Source organism: Falco peregrinus, chromosome 3 (genome assembly GCF_023634155.1).
Source record: "Falco peregrinus isolate bFalPer1 chromosome 3, bFalPer1.pri, whole genome shotgun sequence".
NCBI lineage: Eukaryota > Metazoa > Chordata > Aves > Falconiformes > Falconidae > Falco > Falco peregrinus.
This window is the reverse complement of record NC_073723.1, coordinates 107,923,090-107,938,305: the sequence shown is the minus strand read 5'-3', so window position 1 is coordinate 107,938,305 and position 15,216 is coordinate 107,923,090. Positions and strand designations below refer to the sequence as shown.

The window sequence follows — 15,216 nt, the reverse complement described above, 5'->3', positions numbered from 1 at the left end:
GAATGAATGGAAACTTGAAGAAACATTTTATATTACAATCCAGAAGACAGAAGAATGCTTTCGTAGGTAATTTCCCACCCTGGCAGAAATATTTTGTGTTGGAAAGCTGTTGTTGAATAATTCAGGGAGAAATCTAAATATGGTAGTGTTTCTCTCAAATTCTGTGGGGTGAGGTGTGAAAGAAAGATAATATTCTACATGTAATACTTTATGCTAGCTAGAATACCTTGAAATAAGACATTTCTAGTTGTGAATGCTGCAGTTATCTCCACAGTGCTGTAACTTTATCATTATATGGCAAGATAAGAGTTAAGTCTTTGCCTCTGCAAGGACAGTAAATAACATCTTTCTCTCCATTAGCTTTTGCTGTAGTAGCAGTATTTATTCTCTGGGCAATGAATGAGAACCACACTGCTTACAGAATAACTCCAGGTTTTTACGCACTAAGAGTTTCAGAAAGGTTCCTGTGTCACTAAATTTAACCTCTTCTTTTTTAAAAGTTATTATTATTAATTGATAGCTTTTATGGCACCCAGGTTCAAAAGAAATGTTTAGCACTGGGAAGATGTTAGTGCACCATAGTCACAAGGCTAATGTAACTGTCATCAAGGATGGGAAATCAAGTTCAAAAAATAAGGGAGCCCATTCAACTTTTCTTCTTTAACAGTGCACAGAAGGAACATCAGTGACCCCGTGGGAAACAAGAGATGAGTATTTCCAGTGCAAACGTTTCCGTGTTTGACACAAGCCTTCAAGAGGTTTGCCCATATGTATTTATTAGCGCAGTGACTGTTAAGATACTTACAGTAACAAGTAAAGATCCATTTGCTACAGTCATGTGATCTGAGGAAGCACTAGAAGGAAAGAACTCTTCAATTCGCACCCTGATTCATTGTACATCCTTCAGCAAGTCGCCCTGCACGGATGCACTGGGAAGTAACAGTACATACCTCGCTTCCTAAGAATGGCAGAACTATTTGATTGTCACTAGGTGAATAGTCTTTAAAAAGAGTAAGTGCCCTAGCTGTTATGCCTACAGAAGATTTACTGCATCACCCAATCCTTCTCTAATACAGCTGTAAGTACACAAAGCAAATAAATAATAGCAGAGAGTGAACCTAACTCCCACATTCATTTATAGTCTTCCCATCTTTTCCAAGAGTCACTTGTAGAATTTTGCTACATTGTTTATTTAAGAGCCTCTTAAACATCAGTGAAAGTCCTACATTCAGAAAATCCATTTATTAAAAGAATTCTTCATGCCAACCTTTAGCTGAAATAATCTCAAAATAAGCAACTGTTCAAAGGTTTAAGATCAATGGTTTCAAGGTGCCTGACAGGATTTCACATCAGTCATCTCAGAAACCTTACACATCCATAATCATATTTCTGTTGTCCCACATTACTGGTAAGATGGCAAAAAGGTTTAGACAGCAAGTGAGACAGGATTATTCTGGGCATTAAAAACATACTGCCCAGAGAACGACCCAATAAGTTTTATAATTCCAGTTTCACATGTTTTCAAAGTGAGGCCAAAGCATCCAAATCAGAGAATCATTCCTTAAATACTCCCTTCATGTTAATTTTAATTATAACAACTATTACTATCAGCTAGACAAAGATTATGTACCACCTTCAAGGGGTAAGTGCCAGCAGGATGACTACTTTCATAACATCCATTCAAGATAGGGCAGCTTGACCTCTCTGGAGTGAAGTATCAATTAATTATCTTTTTACAGCCAATTCAATTACAGCACACTAATCACTTGCGTAGGATATTAAGCTAGAAGCTGTAGGGTGGTTGGGAAAAGGGAGGAAAAAATATTGGCGGTGAACAACCCCTTGGTAATGATGACAAGACAGTAACTCTACAGTTGCAGATGTAATGTTTGTTAACATCATGCAGATAGTTATTATCTGTGTGGAGCAGACTAAGTGCTGTAATATCATCCTCATTTAACTGAACTATTTTAAAAATAAAGAATTATTGGTCCTAGGGGTAATAGACATTTCATTTAAAGGTGACCAGACACACCGCATTAGTCTTCAATGTTAGAGTCAATTCACTGAAGAGCTTTGTTCATTAAGGAAGAAAAAAAAAAAAGCAAAGAAAAAAAAAGGAGAGATGATCTATTCAGTAGAAAGCAAAATATATTTAACTTTTGCTAAATAAATTGATATTAACTCAAGTTACTGAGGACTATTTCACTACTATAATGATCCCAAAGAAAATTATCAAGTGCAATATACCTATAAGAATGCACTCATATTAGTATGTAAGAAAACTGTATTAATTTATGGTCAAGTTAGTACCACTACAGAGGCCAAACTTCGAAAAAGTATGAGTGCATGTATGAACACATTAGTATATGCAAAATGTGTATGCAAACAAAACCTAATTTTGATTCTATTTCATTTATAGCATTCATGAGGTAAAATGGCAGAAAGGAGTATGTTAAAGGATGTCTTCTCACAAGAATTTCTGTTAAATGAGTCTTGCACCATTTAGTTTAGCATAGATTACAGAATCTGAAAAAAAAGTTAACTGATCCATATCTGAAACAGCAAGGCAAGACTGCTCATTTCAGCAGTCTTGAGGGACAGAACTCAAAGTATAAAAAAAATACTCTGACAACACAGTTGCAGAACTTAAGCACTTAACAGCAGAGCTGGGATGCTGAAACTCACGCTATGGCCATAGTGTAACTCACAATGTCTTTGTCGCGACACTTTAGTCTCCCTTGCCAGTATGGTAACAATAGCAGTGAAAGACTTGTGCGCAAGTTGAAAGAATTTACAAGGAGCACTGGCAGTTTATTAGCCTACTCTGAATCATCTTCATTACTGTATTTTTTAATACACCCTGATTAAGGCTAGAACACATACCTATGCTATGGTGACACCTCAAATTTCTTTGCAGAAAGCATACTAGAGGTGATTAGCACTTACATTCCTAAAAAAGGAGGGCTCTAAAAAATCCCATTATGGACTGCAGATTAATTTCTGTAACCAAAAATATACTATGCATCCAAGGAACAGAACACAGTGTGTAAGTTTTAGGGGGTTAGGATCTCTCAGGATTTTAGGGCATTCATATTCAGGGTGTTCTGTATCATTTGAGTGCAAGGAAAGTTTCAAAGGGGCTAAGTATGTAACTCTTCTGAGTCTTCCCCAGGGCTCTGCAAAGAGGAGGTTCATACAAAATACCTGTTAACTCTGCAAATTCAAATTAAGAAAAATTATACTATGGCAAAAGAGAGCAGCCAATGTGGAATTTTTTCCCTCCCTATTCTGTATCATTAACAGTGGGCTGTTTCTAAAGGGCAGGTTTGCCTTTGCTCAGTGCTCTTCAAAAAGCATTCTGAAAGAAAAGCACTGTTTGTTCCACCTGCAGACTCATTAAAGTATGAAAGAACATCCTACTGAAATTTCCCTTCTAGTTCATTCTCTATGGGACCTTACACCACAATCACTGCTGCAGTAACAAAAAAATTCTTCCCCAGCATTCTAAGCAATGTAACCAACATCGGTCAAGTGTCTGTTTTGTGAGTGTCCCTATTAACAGACATTCTCCTATTTAATACTTGTTTTGAGACAGGTCTGTACGTTCTGTACTGTAACCTCAGCCAGTTACCAGTACTTTCTATTCCAAAAGACTATTCAACACTTAATGTTTTTTTCTGCTGCCTTAGTGTTCTGATGTTTCTGTCCGTTTCCCATACAGAGTTCTGGTGCCAACTGAATTTCCTTGCAAAATGGGTTTTGCTGGCAAACCTCTTGAATCTGGTACACAGTAGGAATCAACATAAGAGTAATACAAGAAGTAGTATTTGGGAATCTGTATCTCCATGACACAAATATTGGTGCCTAGCCATTATTATTAACATTACAAATCCAGGCTGGATTTTATGAAGCTAAGTACTATGACTGCAAATGGAATCAACTGTTGCTATGGAACTAATCATTGCTATAAAATAAAAGGTTAAACCCATGAAAGATTATTAAACCGCATTACAGGATTATCAACACCTAAGAACAACCAAACAACACTGTCTTCTCTGTGTGATATGACAAGAAAAGTTGACAGCCACCTTCACTTTCTACTACAGGACAACAGAGTTCTCAGCACCCTGTATGACCTACTTTGGACCTTTCGAGGTGAAGCAGCATGAAGTAGGATACAGCTTAGACTGTATCCTAACTTCTATCCAAACTTCAGCTTAGACTGTCAGACACCACATGAGCATTACACAAAAGTAGATATAGTCACATCGCTTTGATATGTATACTTTTCTCTAAGATATGTCCTCTGTTGGTCACTGGGAATACATGTATTGCCAGACACTTTCAAAGAAGTAGTTTAGCTCTGCTGCCAAATTCCATTTATCAATACTCAGCAAACAGGCAAAACACAGTAAAACTGAGGAATGCTGAAAGGATTTACACAGCAAACATCACGACTGTTAGAATTAAGCAAATAATTTATTTCTTTCTCCTTACAACAGCAGCAAGTATCAACTTGTCATATTTTAGGTCTCCTAATTCAGTTTCAAAATTTATCTTTCCTTAGGGCTACATTTCAATAGGTCTTATGCTAAAAACTACATAGCAACATATGCAGTAATATAATTATGTCATTATCGCCAATTACATAAATATATGTTCATTTTTGTATTTTACAAAAATATTCCTTCCTAAACTAAAGTTAAACAACATCTGTGGTTACACCTGGCTGCTAACACAGGAGAGCTTGTTGTCAATTGGGTTAAAACTTTTTTAAAAAGAATACTATGCTTTGCCAGCGTTTTGAAATGACAAAATCCCAGTCTCAGTTCAGCTGGAGATTACCTTTGGGACTGGTAACTGTTTGAAACTCGGTGACTAAGTGTTAGTGCAACCTTCAGATTGACAAGCCTATTTCTAAACAACACTTTCTACCAACCTAATACGATGCCAGCAGAATAAAGTTACAGCTGGCACATCTAGTGGCTAAATCAGTGTCCATTTGCGTCATTTGAAAGGACTCCATCAGGTGTAAACTGCAAAGGTAGCGCTATAACACAGTACAGTTGCCTGTTGATACCACTTAAATAGTTTCATTCTTTTCCATCATAAATCCTGTCTGGGAAGCTACTGACATTCCAAAACAGGTATTCTATTATATCAAACCCCCATTTTTTAAACACACACACACTGTAAAACAATTATGAGGTGAATTTATCTCTTAGTGCTGCTTTAAAAATACAGCCAATGTTAGAAAATGGTGTTCAAATTACCTATAATAAAATAAACCACACACAGCTAGACCACTAGTTTCCATAAGGAAAACACATTTCACATTTCCAATAGCAAGCCCCAAACTTCCCTAATGTAAAACACAGACAACATATCTAACAAATAGTTTGCTTTCACTGCTGGTTGAAAAACATGAAACCACAAAGACACTGAGACTGAAATCAACTCTTAACTGAGAAAATTCTGTTCCGTTAGTATCTTGCAAAGCTAACTTCAATTATCAAAAACCCCAACAGTATGTCAGAGCAAGGTTTTAGGTTAATTTGACAAACCCCAAAGCATTTAAGAGCTAAGGGTTCTGTATTTTTCTTAGTTTACACTGTTGCGCCCAAGTTGCCCTGCCACAGGGTAAAGGACTTATTCCGCATCCTCATGCATTGTTAACACTTAAGAGAAGCAATTAAAAAAGAACTGTTACTAGCACCAGTATAATTGAATTATAGATAAAAAAAATTCTGAACCGGGGTGGCTGAGTCAACAATAATTCTAAGTATATAGCTCCAGTTAGGGTTTATTCCACAAAATTATGTTTCTAATGGATGCCTTTAAGTTTTCATGCACAGACAACATGCATAAGGGATTTAAAGTACCATGAGTTAGAATGTATGTTTATATGAATAAAAGCTGCACTCATTTATCCCAACAGGCTCATACTACTATCTTTCTCATGTAACTGAGATAAAGATAAATCTATCCACCAGAAGTACAAAAACCTCTCCAGATCAAAAGACCATCAGACAAATTTAGTTTAATCATTTAAGAAGAGATTTATTATATATATGTTCAACAGGACCTGAAAAAAATTAAATGGACTGTTCCCCAGCAGGAGCACTAACTCCCAGGCAGAGCAGAAGCCCTACTCCAATTTAGCTATTCACTGCTGAAGTTTTTAGCCAATTAAATCTGAATATTCACTAAGATATGTGAAGTATTACACTGTAGGCAATCTAACCTCCACAGAAATTTTTTTCTTGTATTTGCAACATTAATTCATTTTGCTTCAAAATAAGGCAAACTAACTATTTCAGGGTGAAGCAAAAAGAAAGTGTCCAGATGCCTAGAACTTCAATAACTAGGTCCAGACAAATAAAGAGGCATGAGGATGCAGGAGTGAATCTTGCGTTCTCTACCTTGTCATGGTTTAACCCTGGCCGGCAGCCAAGCACCACACAGCCGCTCGCTCACTCCGCCTCACCCAGAGAGACGGGAGGAGAGTCGGGAAGGAATATAAAACTCAAGGGTTGAGATAAGAACAATTTAATAGGTAAAGCAAAAGCTGCGCACGCAAGCAAAGCAAAGCAAGGGATTCATTCACCGCTTCCCATGGCCAGGCAGGTGTTCAGCCATCCCCAGGAGAGCAGGGCTGCGTCACGTAACGGTTACTCAGGAAGACAAACGCCATAATGCCAAAAGTCCCCCCCTTCCTTCTTCTTCCCCCAGTTTATATAGTCAGCATGACGCCATACGGTATGGAATAGCCCTTTGGCTAGTTCGGGTCACCTGTCCTGGCTGTGTCCCCTCCCAGTGTCCTGTGCCCCCCCAGCCCTCTCACTGGCAGGGCCCAAGAAACCAAAAAGTCCTTGACTTAGTATAAACACCACACAGCAACAACCAAAAACATCAGTGTCCTATCAACATTGTTCTCATGTCAGAGTCAAAACACAGCACTGCACTAACTGCTAAGAAAATTAACTCTATCCCAGCTGAAACCAGGACAACCTTAATGCAGACCCACTGGAGTTACTCAATTACCACAACTAGGTGCTGCAACAGCTACAGAACAACAACTCCACCAAACTTGTACAGCAAGCAACAGGGGAGACAAAACCAGCCAGCCCATCCTGAATCCTGAAACCCGTTCTGCTGTGAAAGCCTTGCTCCCGTCAGGAACTGCAACTCCAGCTTCCAGCAATGACTGTTCACTACTACTGGTCACCGCCTTTAAACTGTTAGAACACCTTTTTAATTTGATCTTTGGACATTAATATTGAATTCAAATGTTTTTAATTAAAAAAAAATAATCCAAAACATCTTAGAGTGAAGACTACAAAAAGCTTCTATTTTTTACCCTAAATTTACCTTCTTTCTCTGTATAGTAACTTCAGTCAACCAAAGATTTTTTTCTCGTGAGAATGACTCTCATCCATATTAAAGCATTCTGTGGAAACAAAGACTTCACTCAGAGGGAGGGTTCATCAAACCCACTAAAATTATAATCATTTAATAAGAGTAATGACTACTCTGTATTTAAAATATTTTCCCAGGCAGCACTTTAGCATATTGTGTATTCCAAACAAAGTGCTATTGCATAATCATTAACTCTGCACTACGTAGATCTTATGAGGAATATAATGAAGATCTTACTAAAATAAAGAATATTAAGTTTTCTTACGGATAGAAAACACATTCACACATGCTCATTAAGATTACAGGACAGATTTTTGTTGGCTATAACAGTTCAGATTAGATGCAATTTTTTGAGATGTTTAAAGGTAAAGCAGTGTCATTATTTCATACTGAGAAAAGCAAGACTAGAAGGAAGTAATCTGTCCAGTATCACTCAGATGATCTGGGCTCAGAACACTAACCCTTTTTTCCTCCCACTCCCAAGTCATATTCACTGGATTAAGACGTTCCACCAAAGAACCATACTTTCAGAAACTACAAGACAAAAATTCCTACAAACATCCAAAGCAAAAGAGACTAACAGACATTTTAAAACCCGACATTCTAAAAACTACAGAATAGCTGTTGAACCTTAAAATCTGCCACAGTGAAGACTGGTTTTAAAACTGCAAGTAGGCAAAACTGTCTTAGAAATGAGAGGAAAAATTCTTCCCTTTTTTTTTTTTCATTGTAAATATGATGTAAGGTGATCTTCAAATATGGGATTTTTTTTAAAAGTGTTCTCATATCCACTTTGAAAAGAATTGTTTGAGACATATATGCAGCAGCCAGTCAGACAATAACAGTTCTGCAATTATCGGCACCTGCATTACAATTCAATGGATTTAAATTACCAAGGGGCCATGGCAGATACCCTACTGACAACAATTAGCATAAAAATGTTCTACAGTTTAAAGCTGTGGGTGGGAATTACAAAAGGTTAACAGACTAAATATAAAAATCTTTTTGAATATAAAATCAATGTGCTTTGTTACCAAAATCTGGGTACTGTAATTTAACCAAAATAGGGTTTAGAGTATCTGGCAATCTTCCATATGTGTGAGCTTGGCTTGTCTTTTAAGCAAAATGCCGAGCAGCCAATCTGAAAGTTCAAAACAAAACAAAACAAAGCCCCAAAGAAAGGAAAGCATTTTATATTAATTTTTTTGTTTGTTTTTACATTTTCTTAAGCTTATAACTGAAATGAACATCACTTTTACTAGGGCTCAGAATGGTCCTTCTATATGGTCAAATTCAAAATCTGGAATTATTTTATTGCATGATTTAGAGAGGTAAATATTTAGAGTGGTCAAAATAAAGTATGCTAGAAGTTTCTGGACTCGACTGAACTCTAATGACAGTTTTCTTAAAAGGTCATCACTACATCACATCTATATTTTCAGAAGTGGCTTCTACTTCTGTGTAGCTACCAGGGGACAATTTTTTATTTTTTTTTTTAAATATATATTTTTCATAATGCTTGGGACCAAAGCTTTGTTTCATTTAGACTGGATATACAAGCAGAACAGATGAAAGCAAAGAAATCCTGATCATTAAAAGTACTAAAACAAAATGTTGTATTTTATGAGAACATAGAAATACAGACATCAGCAAGAAGCATCTTCAAGTAAAAATAAAAACCTGGTAAGTCTAAAATTTTATTTAGGTTGTCCTTTGTGGGTTTTGTTGACAAAGTAAGAACTTTGACATGGAAGTTTAATTCCTTTTCCCACTCAATAATTTATCTTTTTTAAAAAAATAACTAACAACTCTCAATATAACATAATTACCTGGGAGACATATCATACGCTATAGAAGTTGCAGTAAAGCAAAGCCGGTAAGAGACTTGTACAGTTAGATTTTAACTCCAAAGCGATGCCTTATTAAATTGAGTTAACGTGGATGTGCTTGACACATGCTGGGACCCCTTTTAGCACAATTAGTGCAACATCTCCAGCACTCCTTACAAGCCTAATAGAATCAGCATGTTTAGGACTAGCCCAAGGTTTCTAATTGCAAAATCAGCAAACATGTTAATCATCACTTTGTTGCCCTGTTGTTGTGAAATGAGATTATAGATGTACTAGAGATTATAGAGAGGAATCTAACAAACTGATTTAGCTACTATTTCAAAACAGTACTGTAAGCTATTTTTCATAATTACTTCTTTTTATATATATTTCTGTAAGGCTGCCAGTATACTAACATTTGTCTAAAAGGTGAGCCAAGTTACCAACATTTATACACATTCTAGTACAAACGGGACTTCTCTTCCTTCCCCCAAAGATTTCCTAATATTATAGCATATTTATTTTAATGAATATTTTCATTAATATTAAGATTACAAAAACCACAGATGAGAACCGCAAAATTGTTATGGAAAAGTGGGCGGGATTGGGGAGGAGGTGTGAGGGTAAGGGTGAACCATGCAATGCAAAGAAGTGCTAACTCTCTCAGTGCCCGAGCTGTCATTATCCAGACATTACCACCAATGGAAAAAATGGTTAGAGACAGAAATAATTAAGGTACTCCATAGTGATCAGAGTAGCTTCAGGTGTTACAGCAAAGGTTAACTTACACTGAACCCTGAGCTTCCTGTATTCATGCAGAATGCCTCAACTACTGCGTGCACTGGTTCTTCATGCACAAGCTACCAGATGCAGAATGTGTAAAAATATGCTTAGATCTTATTGCCTTTAAAACATCTTAGATGGTTTATGAAAGGCTTTGCTAAACCAAGATTGAGAAGTCAATACATCTGAGCTTGACTGCAATGTAACTCATTCCTCAAAAACATACAATCCTTGCACAGCGAACTCTGTTCAATACTGGAAAATGCTGCAGGAGGCACAGTCCAGCAAAAATTGTAAAGATGGTCCAGCAAGAAAAAACTAAAATCTACAACACAAATGACACTCTTTTGTGACTGTGTATCTAACATTCAGTGAAAGAGCTCACCCTGTTGCACTGAAACAGCAACAGAAACGTACCTGCATGCCAGATGACAGTCTTTGAGATCAGATTTTATGAACCCACATTCACATGACTTACTGAAATCTTGGAATTATGGAACCTTGACAAAATTATTACTCTAAAGTTTCACATGGGTTTATAAAAAAAAAAAGTTTAGGTGACCATGGGTTTGTTTTTAACTGATTTTTTCCCCAAGGTTGGTCAACTCAAGTTCCCAGTATTTTTTGTTCCCTTTCATCACCTGTTAGGTCACCTGTCAATAAAGCAGGTTCACTCACTGGTCTTTTTCCTCCTCATAGACAAAAAATAACAATGGGTCGTGGTGATAGTTTTTATATCTATTCCTACTTTAAGGGACATACACAATAATTGTTTTAACATCTGGAAATGACACGTTCTTCCAGCAGAGGGAGAGGTCCATGAGAAGTGAGAAAAGAGAGCAAATAAAAGCTACAAAACATCCTCAATACATAAAAGAAAGGGATGATATTAGAGACACCTGTATGGGGCTCGTGAAACTTGGTTCTAGTCTCTGATTACATACAGTTGTATGTACATACAGCAGCAAAGTCAGTGGACCCTCATACCTGTTCTTGTCAAACATGCTCTAACTTTTCCCTTCTAATATTACTTTTTAAAAAATGTGTACATGCTGTTCTTACGTAAAGGATCCTTCAAATTTGTAAAGATTACTGTGCATATACAGCAAATAGACTCAAAATAAACACAGCAATTTCTGTAGGTACCTATAACGGTGCTTCTGATACCAATTTATATTTTTTTAAAATGTTCATATAAAACCATGGCAATGCAACAAAGACCTGGGATGAGCATTATTAACATTTTATTCCAGCTGCTAAAGAGGCAGCTGAAGAAACAGTCAACATCTTTCTTTTAGATCCTTTAAAATAATCTTTTCATTATTATTTGAGCAGTAGATTTAAAATGCACGTAGATATTTAGAATGCAGACTTCCCCTATTACTTTTAAAATATTAAGATTGCTCAATCTGTGGACTTACAAACCTAAACAGTGTCACTTTAAGGAACTGTGGTGGAAAAAGCGGATGCTGCAATTCTGTTACTAGCAATACTTCAAAATCTCATGAGACTAACAGTGAAGTACTATATAACCACATTTGTTCCATCAAGTACAACAGAGATCTCTTGAGATACCACAAACAACCATGAGACAGTGTGCTCTGGCTATGTAATTATATTGGGTCTCTTGTCCTGACGCTTGTCTCAGGGGAATTAACGTGTACGTTTAAATTCACAGAACTCACATACACTAAGACTAATTTGTTCTTTCAAGCAACTGCCTTATGGCGCTGAGAAATAAATGGGAAGCAGTCATTCTCTGGAAAGGCTGCACGTACATCAAAGAAATGCCCAACTGTGGGCTCTAACAGGTTCTCATTACTAAACACAAATAAATGTCTTTTCAGGCTTTAAGACAGCTAAATAGAAACTGTTAAGAAAATACAGTTACTGTAGACAGTTCAAGATGCTAAATTTATATATTGTTACTAATGAAAAATTATTTCTCCTTAGATGACTAACTTGTATGAGTACAAAAATCTAATATTACTTTTCCCATGTCATATGTGAAGTCAGGCTTCTTTACTTTTGAAATATGGTAATCACTAGAGTGATGTGTTCACATAAAATTCCAGATAAAATTATCAAAATTACAATAAATATCTATTACTTAAAAGCAGCAGAAACTGCTAGCTGAAACACAGGCCAAATAAGAGTAAAACTAAATAATAAAATATAGGAGAAACCTAATTATAGCTGCAGTTTCCCTTTGCCCCCACTCAGGAGAACATACAAAATGCCAGATTAAAAATAATCTGATTTTGCAGAAATTCTTTATCACTGCCTGCAGGAAAGAGGAGGTAGAGTCAAAACCTTTTTTTCAGCAGAATATTTGTCTGTAGTGGAAATTACTAACAAGTCTTCAAAGAAGTATTTGATGATCCTCAGGCTACCTCTATTGATGATGTCAAGAGTTTTAGCACTGAGGGCTTCAGCAGAGAAGTAGGAAACATGGATGGGGAACCGGGCTTTGAAGTTAGCTCAGAGAAGCTGACACAAAATACAAAATGAATCATGTTAAGGCTTGATCATGCAAACACAAATGTCAAAGGTAAAATTCCTACTGACTTCAAACACGAGTGGAATCAGGTCCTCAACAATGAATCAAAATATAGACTGTTCTGAGTCTTCAAGTTTAAAAAAACTCACATCACTAAGTCTACAAAAAAAACCCAACACCATAATGGCACACAATAGCGTTGTTATTGTATTGTTTAATATAGATTCTGTCTGGTCAGCTGTCCAAACAGAGTATTCCCCAATATGATTAGAAATTTGAGTATTCATGGCTGGCAATTTTTCTTTTGTTTTTAAACATACTTACTCACTGCTGTTTCCAGTCCGAGACATGAACATCTAAGAAACATGATCTTCCTTACTTGAGGAAGAAGAAAAAAAACAAACCCAAGCCAAATCATTCTTGCCACCCATGAAAAAATAGTTCATGCTTTTATCACCAAAAACACTAGTCACATGCATGTGACTGACCTATTACATTTTCTTTTAAGATACTCTCTCTTGGAAATACAAGTAGTGAGTCAGTTGTTATGGTAACAATTATTTTTTTAACTAACATATGACAGCCTGTGTGTCATCTGATGTTGTTCCTGAATTAAGTTACACATTCACTTTTGTCAAATAGTCTAAAAAGAGCTTCTTGCATTAAGAAATAGCGAGGAGAAAACAGGACATTCTTCCCAGGCACCCTGCTTTAGCAGGTATAAAACTCTGAATCCTTACATTATAACATGTCCAACTAAATATGAAAAGATGCAGGTTTGGCTTGGCCCTCCTGCATGCTCCAAAGATAAATCATCATGTTTACCCTCCCCTTTTTTGAAGTTGCAATGTATAAATTCCTGTAAATGATAAACTTTCTCATCACATAAACCTTCTCGCTACTGATGAATCTAAAACTCCAATTAATCAAATTGAGCACTGCCAATAAAAGGACAATCCCAAAATATTTATGCTCAAGTTATTTCTGTTACAGATTAATAGGTATTCTCCTGAATCATCAAGGCCATAAAGAAAACTTCAGTACTATTATAAACAAAACATTTTAGACATGGAGCGTCAAAAAATATTTTTTCCCCTCAGACTATTTAGTTACATACACCATTTTAATCCATTATAGCATTTATTATGTGATTAAATTTAGACATACAGTCAACTTTTTGTTAGCTCAGAGCTATGTCATGATGATGTGAAGAGTAGCTGTTCTTGATTACTTTTTTTTATTAAACAAACTGCCTACAATTCCGTGAGCTCCGGTCTCGGATATCTAGTCTTCTTTGTCTTGTATACTGCTTAGCCAGTAATTTTAATGTAAGTCTACCTGAACTGGATCTTTCTGCTTACATGACCAACTACAATTATCAGTTACTACTTCACCTAAGAGTGTTTTGCTCCTTATTAAAATCCAAAGTTATCAGTTGAATACTTACAATGGTAAAATAAGGCAGCAATCCATTCATCCACTGTGATATTTTTTTGAAAGTTTATTATTGGATACACTTTTAGTGGAACACAGTGGAGCTAGTGGGTGAAGGAAGAAAAAGTATCAAATAGTGACAAGCTTGAATTAGATGTCAGAATACTTAAGGCTAAGTACTTGTGACCTAAAAACAATAGGAGCCAAAACTTGAACATTTTACAGCTCCAATCTTCTAAACAACAAACCAGCAATACATTTGGGATGGCTTAATACAAAAGCTTCCTACACTCCTAGCCCTGGTTTCAATTGAAAGCTTGTTACTCAGTCTTGTAAATTCCCCTAAATTTAAGACATGTAGCATAATAAATTTCTTCAATCCAGAAATATGAAAAATACTTTAGCTGATGCAGCAGAAATGTGACGATACAAAGCAAATGTAAAACAGAGGGATTACAACAATCTGGACAACTAGCAACATTATGTCACTGATATCAGTGCCTAGAAATTTCTTTATTACACTGTGATGTCTTGTAATAACTTCAAGGATATGGAGAACATTCTTCAACATGCACGCATTGCTTTAGTGTAGCAAACTGAAATAACCAAGATAACATTGCTACTCTGAGTCCATTTAGTATATATATCTAACCCTACTTATAAGTAGTCATTATTCTCTTTTCTAAAAAGAGTCTTGGAAAATAATAAATACCACAACAAAAAATGTTGTAAAAATACATCACTAGTAGTAAAAAACAAAACAAAAACCCCAAAGAGCTGCATTGATACTAAGCTTACTTGCTGGGCCAATACCATGGGACTACTAGGAATTAATTTGTAAGCATGAGAAGTATGCTACTAAACAGCAACTAAAGAGGCTTTCCAGTCAAATTACATGTAATTCACCTTTTATGGGCGTGGACCTTATCATGTATTCAAATATGGAATAACATCCACATTTAAACAATGGCTACACATACATTATTACTTAACAACAAAATGTCTTGGAACTCTTTCACTGACAGTTCATCCATACTGAATAAAGACTGGATAACTCTCCACCAGTGCATGATTATATCCATACTATAGGCAGAGATGCACAAAAGCCTCAAAGATCTCCTCATTTACCCATCAGCAGAAGTTATTCCTAAGATACCGAGTTAGACAACATTTCTCTCCAAAAGCAGAGATAAGAAGAATCAGAAGAGAAGTTAGTAGAGCAATGGCCAAAGAAGAGAATCTTTCAAT

The 15,216-nt window shown here is 36.1% G+C and overlaps 1 long non-coding RNA gene across 16 annotated transcripts in view; it reads right to left on the bottom strand.

Annotated features, from left to right (window-relative positions):
- Positions 1–15,216, bottom strand: part of LOC106112545 (uncharacterized) — a 189,664-nt gene that overhangs the window by 154,252 nt on the left and 20,196 nt on the right. The gene's annotated exons all lie outside the window — the stretch shown is intronic.